This window comes from Herpailurus yagouaroundi, unplaced genomic scaffold, assembly GCF_014898765.1.
Source record: "Herpailurus yagouaroundi ecotype Mexico unplaced genomic scaffold, PumYag 221, whole genome shotgun sequence".
Taxonomy (NCBI): Eukaryota; Metazoa; Chordata; class Mammalia; order Carnivora; family Felidae; genus Herpailurus; species Herpailurus yagouaroundi.
The window spans coordinates 6,126,568-6,135,621 of NW_024412452.1; the positions used below are offsets into that span (position 1 = coordinate 6,126,568).

The window sequence follows — 9,054 nt, forward strand, 5'->3', positions numbered from 1 at the left end:
GAAAAAATAAACAAAATTGACAAACCTCTAGCCAGGCATCTCAAAAAAGAAAAGGGAGATGACCCAAATAGATAAAATCATGAATGAAAATGGAATGATTACAACCAATCCCTCAGAGATACAAACAGTTATCAGGGAATACTATGAAAAATTATATGCCAACAAATTGGACAACCTAGAAGAAATGGACAAATTCCTGAACACCCACACTCTTCCAAAACTCAATCAGGAGGAAATAGAAAGCTTGAACAGACCCATCACCAGCGAAGAAATTGAATCGGTTATCAAAAATCCCCCAACAAATAAGAGTCCAGGACCAGATGGCTTCCCAGGGGAGTTCTACCAGACGTTTAAAGCAGAGATAATACCTATCCTTCTCAAGCTATTCCAAGAAATAGAAAGGGAAGGAAAACTTCCAGACTCATTCTATGAAGCCAGTATTACTTTGATTCCTAAAGCAGACAGAGACCCAGCAAAAAAAGAGAACTACAGGCCAATATCCCTGATGAATATGGATGCAAAATTCTCAATAAGATACTAGCAAATCGAATTCAACGGCACATAAAAAGAATGATACACCATGATCAAGTGGGATTCATTCCTGGGATGCAGGGCTGGTTCAACATTCGCAAATCAATCAACGTGATACATCACATTAACAAAAAAAAAAAGAGAAAAACCATATGATCCTGTCAATCGAAGCAGAAAAGGCCTTTGACAAAATCCAGCACCCTTTCTTAATAAAAACCCTTGAGAAAGTCGGGATAGAAGGAACATACTTAAAGATCATCAAAGCCATTTATGAAAAGCCCACAGCTAACATCATCCTCAACGGGGAAAAACTGAGAGCTTTTTCCCTGAGATCAGGAACACGACAGGGATGCCCACTCTCACCGCTGTTGTTTAACATAGTGCTGGAAGTTCTAGCATCAGCAATCAGACAACAAAAGGAAATCAAAGGCATCAAAATTGGCAAAGATGAAGTCAAGCTTTCGCTTTTTGCAGATGACATGATATTATACATGAAAAATCCGATAGACTCCACCAAAAGTCTGCTAGAACTGATACACGAATTCAGCAAAGTTGCAGGATACAAAATCAATGTACAGAAATCAGTTGCATTCTTATACACTAACAATGAAGCAACAGAAAGACAAATAAAGAAACTGATCCCATTCACAATTGCACCAAGAAGCATAAAATACCTAGGAATAAATCTAACCAAAGATGTAAAGGATCTGTATGCTGAAAACTATAGAAAGCTTATGAAGGTAATTGAAGAAGATTTAAAGAAATGGAAAGACATTCCCTGCTCATGGATTGGAAGAATAAATATTGTCAAAATGTCAATACTACCGAAAGCTATCTACACATTCAATGCAATCCCAATCAAAATGGCACCAGCATTCTTCTTGAAACTAGAACAAGCAATCCTAAAATTCATATGGAACCACAAAAGGCCCCGAATAGCCAAAGTAATTTTGAAGAAGAAGACCAAAGCAGGAGGCATCACAATCCCAGACTTTAGCCTCTACTACAAAGCTGTCATCATCAAGACAGCATGGTATTGGCACAAAAAGAGACACATAGACCAATGGAATAGAATAGAAACCCCAGAACTAGACCCACAAACGTATGGCCAACTCATCTTTGACAAAGCAGGAAAGAACATCCAATGGAAAAAAGACAGTCTCTTTAACAAATGGTGCTGGGAGAACTGGACAGCAACATGCAGAAGGTTGAAACTAGACCACTTCCTCACACCATTCACAAAAATAAACTCAAAATGGATCAAGGACCTGAATGTGAGACAGGAAACCATCCAAACCTTAGAGGAGAAAGCAGGAAAAGACCTCTCTGACCTCAGCCATAGCAATCTCTTACTCGACACATCCCCAAAGGCAAGGGAATTAAAAGCAAAAGTGAATTACTGGGACCTTATGAAGATAAAAAGCTTCTGCACAGCAAAGGAAACAACCAACAAAACTAAAAGGCAACCAACGGAATGGGAAAAGATATTTGCAAATGACATATCGGACAAAGGGCTAGTATCCAAAATCTATAAAGAGCTCACCAAACTCCACACCCGAAAAGCAAATAACCCAGTGAAGAAATGGGCAGAAAACATGAATAGACACTTCTCTAAAGAAGACATCCGGATGGCCAACAGGCACATGAAAAGATGTTCAGCGTCGCTCCTTATCAGGGAAATACAAATCAAAACCACACTCAGATATCACCTCACGCCAGTCAGAGTGGCCAAAATGAACAAATCAGGAGACTCTAGATGCTGGAGAGGATGTGGAGAAACGGGAACCCTCTTGCACTGTTGGTGGGAATGCAAATTGGTGCAGCCGCTCTGGAAAGCAGTGTGGAGGTTCCTCAGAAAATTAAAAATAGACCTACCCTATGACCCAGCAATAGCACTGCTAGGAATTTATCCAAGGGATACAGGAGTACTGATGCATAGGGCCACTTGTACCCCAATGTTCATAGCAGCACTCTCAACAATAGCCAAATTATGGAAAGAGCCTAAATGTCCATCAACTGATGAATGGATAAAGAAATTGTGGTTTATATGCACTATGGAATACTACGTGGCAATGAGAAAAAATGAAATATGGCCTTTTGTAGCAACGTGGATGGAACTGGAGAGTGTGATGCTAAGTGAAATAAGCCATACAGAGAAAGACAGATACCATATGGTTTCACTCTTATGTGGATCCTGAGAAACTTAACAGGAACCCATGGGGGAGGGGAAGGAAAAAAAAAAAAAAAAGAGGTTAGAGTGGGAGAGAGCCAAAGCATAAGAGACTGTTGAGAACTGAGAGCAAACTGAGGGTTGATGGGGGGTGGGAGGGAGGAGAGGGTGGGTGATGGGTATTGAGGAGGGCACCTTTTGGGATGAGCACTGGGTGTTGTATGGAAACCAATTTGACAATAAATTTCATATATAAATAAAAAAAAAAAAGAAAAAAAAAGAGAGAGTACAATGGTGATTGCCAGGGGCTGAGTGGAGGAAGAAATGGAAAATTGCTGTTCAATGGGTGGAAAGTTTCAGTTATGTAAGATGAACAAGTTCAGAGAACTGCTGTACAACATTATGCCTATAGTTAACAACACTGTGTTTAAAACTTTATAAATAGGGGAGATCTTATATTAAGCACTCTTACCTCAAAAAACAAACTACATGTGGATCAAGTATTTCAATAAAAACTTAGTGTTTAAATTGAAGTGCTAAGTGTAAAATACATCACATTTTTAAGATTCAGTACAACAATTAATGTAACACAGCTTGATGGTATTTGAATTTTAAATGTTTATTTTTGAGAGAGAGACAGAGAGAGCATGAGCAGGGGAGGGGCAAAGAGAGAGGAAACAGAGGATCCTGAGCAGCTCTGTGCTGACAGCAGAGAGCTCAATGTGGGGCTTGAACTCATGAACTGTGAGATCATGACCTGAGCCAAAGTCGGATGCCTAACCGACTGAGCCACCCAGGCACCCTGAGGGTAGTTTTTTTTTTTTTAATTTTTTTTTTAATGTTTATTTATTTTTGAGACAGAGAGAGACAGAGCATGAATGGGGGAGGGTCAGAGAGAGGGGGACACAGAATCTGAAACAGGCTCCAGGCTCTGAGCTGGCAGCACAGAGCCTGACGCGGGGCTTGAACTCACGGACCGCAAGATCATGACCTGAGCCGAAGTCAGGTCGGCTTAACGGACTGAGCCACCCAGGTGCCCCACCTGAGGGTAGTTTTTAATGTATTGATTATTTATGGAAATAATCATAGTTTGAATACTTTAATATAAATCAAATATATTTGTAAAATTAATTTCAACTGTTCGTTTTTACTTTTTTCAATGTAGCTATTAGAAAATTTAGCATTTCATTGTGGCTTACATTACATTTGTGTATATACATATATATATATTCTCTATTTTCCATGTGATAACACTGCTCAGCTCTTCCTAAGAAGATAATAGGGGATTTTTTATTCCATGTGCTTTAACGGGATGGACTTTTATGCCTTTTGGAATTGAAATATGAAAGCAAATCTAGTTTAAGCTGGAATAGGAATATTTTCTATACATGTTTTGTCGAATTAAACTATCTCTAAATCTGAAGAAAGGTGGAAATTACTCCATTCATACTCTGATCTAAAAAAGAAATCTGCAGCAATGCCAACAATATTCACTTTACCTTTTCTGGAACAAGCACATTAAGAGGAAAACGACCATCTCCAAAGGCAGCTCATTCTATTTTATATAAGTGTTAATTCTTAGAAATGTCTTATTTATAACAAAATATTTATTTTTTAGTTATTGCTCCTTAGTCTGGAAAAATTAGGAATTGATTTAATTCCTATTTCATGTAGCACCCCTTTCATATAGCTATCATCCATCGGTCTTGAAGGCAAGTAATGATATTACAGCACCCTTACAAGCAGCAGCCAATTCCATCCTCAAGCATGGTGCCTTTTCCCCAAAGCTTATGTGGGCAGTCTGATCCTTTTTCATTGTAAAACTCATTTTGCAAAGCTCTCATTATTTGGAAAATCTCATTTCTAGAATTTGATGTCTCATCTTTTTCTTCCCCCCATTAGTAAATAAGAACCTTCCTAACCATAAACTATTTTATGGCTTTTTTCCAAAATGGTTCATTCTCATAATCATTGCTGTATTTTACCTCTGAGCTGTATTGGTGATTTTTCTGTCAAGGCTTGTGGTCTTTAGCATGATTCCTACGATCCTTTTTATCTATTTTCCATTGATATTCCCCAAAATGTCCTTAGGTACGTTTGCATTATTTTGGTATATTATTTTTCTTATTTTTTTCTTTAATATGTGTTCCTTTTCTTTATTTCTTCTTTCTTTCTAAGTTCCTTGGTATTAATGTTTGGTGCTCTAAAAGTTTGCCAGTACTCCATAATCATTATGGAAAACAGTAAAATACAACCAATAAAAGGAAACAAAGAAAAAGTATCAATAAGTCTGTAATACGGATAAAGTCATTTTTAATATTTTAGATAATATCTAGTAAATTCTTATCTGTAGATACAATTTAATGTACATTTTAATAAACTCTACATGAGATTTTGCTATCCCTATAATTTAGTACCAGTTTTATTTACTAATCAGACACACTAAACAACTGTAATAACTGGTAAATGTACACTTGCAGTATTATGTACTGATTACATGACACAATGTTTTAATCTGTTCAAAATTTAGGTGGCATTTTTTCTTGTTTATAAGCAACACTGTGAGAAACATTAATTTTAACATATTTTGCGCAGTTTAAAACACCTGGCTTGGGGCGCCTCGGTGGCTCAGTTGGTTAAGCATTTGACTTTGGCTCAGGGCATGATCTTGTCGTTCGTGGGTTCGAGCCCCGCATCCGGCTCTGTGCTGACAGCTCAGAGCCTGGAGCCTGTTTCGGATTCTGTGTCTCCCTCTCTTTCTCTGCCCTTTTCTACTTGTGCTCTCTCAAAAATAAATAAACATTAAAAAAAATAAAAACAAAACAGCCTTTAGGATGATTCCTCAAACATAAAATTGATGAGTAAGAGATTTGGGAATTCTTTAGTCTTTAATATTCACTGTTAAAATTCTCTCTAGTAAGGTTATATCAATTTCTAATCCAACCTGTTTGGTGTTGAGGCACTAAGAACACATCATATCATTCTTCTACAGCTTTACAAGTCTGATAGACAATAATGTTAGTTTGATATTGTTGTAACTAATACCATCAAACATTTTTGTTCAAATATTTGTTGGCCATGTAAAAAGGCTGTTTTGGATTTGTTTTATGACTGCACATTTTCATTTGGGTGTTTTCTAAATAGATTTGATTGAATCTTTTATTGTAAATATTTTTATCAGTGGTGATTTGAATCCATAAGCCATTTGTTACTTTAATATTTTGTTATTGTTAAATTTTCACAATTTTACATGGTCAAATCTTCTTTTTTCCAATTCTAATGTTTTTAAAACTTTAATGAGGTAGTTGGTGAACAATGAGGATAAAGAGTGCCATTTAATAAAATGGCACATAAATCCATACAATGGGCATATTTTATTATACAAGTAATCATCTTATTCTCGATACCTTCACTTTAAAGTAGAAGGTGGAAGGATGTTAAGCAAATATTATAACCATCTTTTTTATCTTCTCGCATGCATTTGTTAAAATTAAAGTTGTGGCCTAATTAATGTTTAACTCTTAAAAAACAATTTTATTCATTTCTGTTCTTATCAAATCCATAATACAGTTTTGGGTAAGCTATTATAGGTTAAATGCCCATTATTCAGATGAATCTGTATTAGCTAGGCATGAACATCTATGGGCATTGATGTTTAGAGACTGTTGAAGGTAATATATTTTTGCTATAATTACAGAAGCCAAATATCTTTAGTTATACATAAATGTGTTCTTGAAGGCCATGTGCAATAGATGAAATACCAATGAAATGTAGAACTTATAATTTCTTCTCTGGATCAAAACCTTGTTTTGCAATGCAAAAGAAATGGATACCACTGTAAAAATATAAGTTTGACCACCTACAACTAAATGGCCCCTGTTTAATGTTTTATAATCTAAAATGCAATTGTGAAAGTTGAAATACTTAAAACAGGCAAAGGTCAATATTCTTGCAAATTTTATTTTAAAACTTGCAATTAGTCTTGCACATAATGCAATTAACTTCTATCATTGACTAGAATCTCACAAAGAGAACCAATAACCTCTTGTTATTTGTCCTGTTATTCAATATTCCTATTTTTATTACTTTCATTAAAGTCTTCTTGTTTCTTATCTTTATTATTGGAAGAACCATTGAATGAAAGTGAGAAACAGTGAGATGCTCAGATATAGTGTGAGATCTAAAAAAGAGTGGTTCACACAACCTACAGTAAAAGACTTGTATTAATAATGATGAATTTCGCTTCCCTTTTGCAGCCATTGCTGGAGCTGTAGCGGCCAACATGAAGTTCAATCTGTTTGTGACCTCTGACTGGAGCAAGAACCATAAAAGGCATTTCAGTGCACCTTCCCACATTCGCAGGAAGATTATGTCTTCCCCTCTTTCCAAAGAGCTGCGACAGAAGTACAACATTCGATCCATGCCCATCCAGAAGGACGATGAAGTACAGGTTGTGTGAGGACACTACAAAGATCAGCAAATTAGCAAAGTTGTCCAGGTTTACAGGAGGAAATACGTCATCTACATTGAATGAGTGCAGCGAGAGAAGGCCAATGGCACAACTGTACACGTGGGCATCCACACCAGCAAGGTCATTATCACTAGACTAAAACTGGGCAAAAACCGCAAAAAGATCCTTGAATGCAAAGCCAAATCTTGCCAAGTAGGAAAGGAAAAGGGCAAATATAAGGAAGAAACAATTGAGAAGATGCAGGAATAAAGTAATCTTCTATATGACATTAAATGAAAACGGTTACAATTTGAATTTCATAGAAATGTAATAAAAAGTAAGCACGAGAAAGACCCCCAAGATCTAAGATTTTGGTCTCTGAGTCCAGAATTGGTCATAACTTTCATGAAAACAATCTTTTAAAAGTACAAAATTGGGGTGCCTGGGCGGCTCAGTCAGTTAACCGTCCGACTCTTGACCTCAGCTCAGGTCAGGATCTTGTGGGTTCGTGAGGTTGAGCCCACTTTGGGCTCTGTTGTCAGCGCTTGGGATTCTCTCTCTCTCCCTTTATTGGTGCCCCTCCCTTGCTTGTGCACACTCTCTCAAAATTAATAAAGTTTAAAACAATAAAAAAAATAAAAAAATTATATACATTACACCTCCCCCTCCGATTAAGCCCACCAATTGTTTTCCATCTCCTCTAGAACAGTATCTGAACTCCTTACCTTTACACATAAGAACATCCCTCATTTATTCATCTCCTCAATCTTATTCATCAGCACTTTCAAGTTCTACTTTTTTTCCTTCCAGTTCCATCAGAATTATGTACAACTCTCTAATTGTAATACACATGTTAATCCCAACATTTCCCCCCATTTCTAATCTTAAAAACTCATCTGTGTGACCATGCTTTAGAGGGTCCTCATCTCTAAAACATTCCCTGATATCCTCAGGCCCTACCAGAGTTAATCACAGTTTTTTTCCACTTCCTGCTGCCACTTTCTACCCTCACCCCTCTAATTCCACTGTACTTATCATTCTTTGGTTATAGTTGTCTCTCATAACACACTGTGAACTCTTTGAGAGCAGGAACTGTGACATATTAATCTTTGTATTTACAACACTTAACACAGTGTCTGGCATATAGGAAGCATCTAATAAATATTTGTTGGATAAATAAAAAATAAATGAATGAATAAATGAATGAGAAAGTAACTGCTCTTAAAGACCTTGGGAAAATAAAATGACTTTTGAAGTAATCCAAGTTATATGAACAGCACACACAATTTGGTCTTCAATGTTCCTTTGCCACAAAATTTGATTTAATGTCAAGAGAGGAAAGTAGCTATGGTGGCTTATTTCATTGACTAAGCATTTTTGGGGCCAAAAGAAAGCAGATGTGACCATTTAGGAGGGTATTTATCTTACAAAGGGCATTAGGACTGTAGAGAAAAGGCTATGAAATCACTCTTTTCAAAGAACACAGAAGTGAATTGACGAGGAGTTTAGTAAGTGGCAATTTTGTAGCTGGCTGTGTTCCTCCAGTTTGTCATTGTCACTGGAGAAGTTGCCAAACCACAGCTCTATCCCAGGATGAAATTAAATATAATTTGGTTAACTGAAAATAGTCAATATTCACAAATGCATAGAGACACTTATAGCTATACCCCAAGTTAAAATGCCAGGTTGATTGCATTCCAATCATAAATTAACAAGTGTTATTATTAGCTGTTCCAGTAAAATAGAATTTATATCACCATACATATTAGACACTTTCTAAAGATAAGAAAGTAGTCCTTTTTTGTTTTGTTTTGTTTTTTTACTTTTACTCTGACACTATCATCAACAACAACAAAAACAAAATTAGGGAAGAATATACACAAAAATTTAAAATATTGATTTT

The 9,054-nt window shown here is 36.4% G+C and overlaps 1 pseudogene; it reads left to right on the forward strand.

The window, feature by feature from the left end:
* The first annotated feature begins 6,957 nt into the window (after positions 1–6,957).
* Positions 6,958–7,457, forward strand: LOC121019143 (60S ribosomal protein L26-like; annotated as a pseudogene).
* Positions 7,458–9,054: the final 1,597 nt, after the last annotated feature.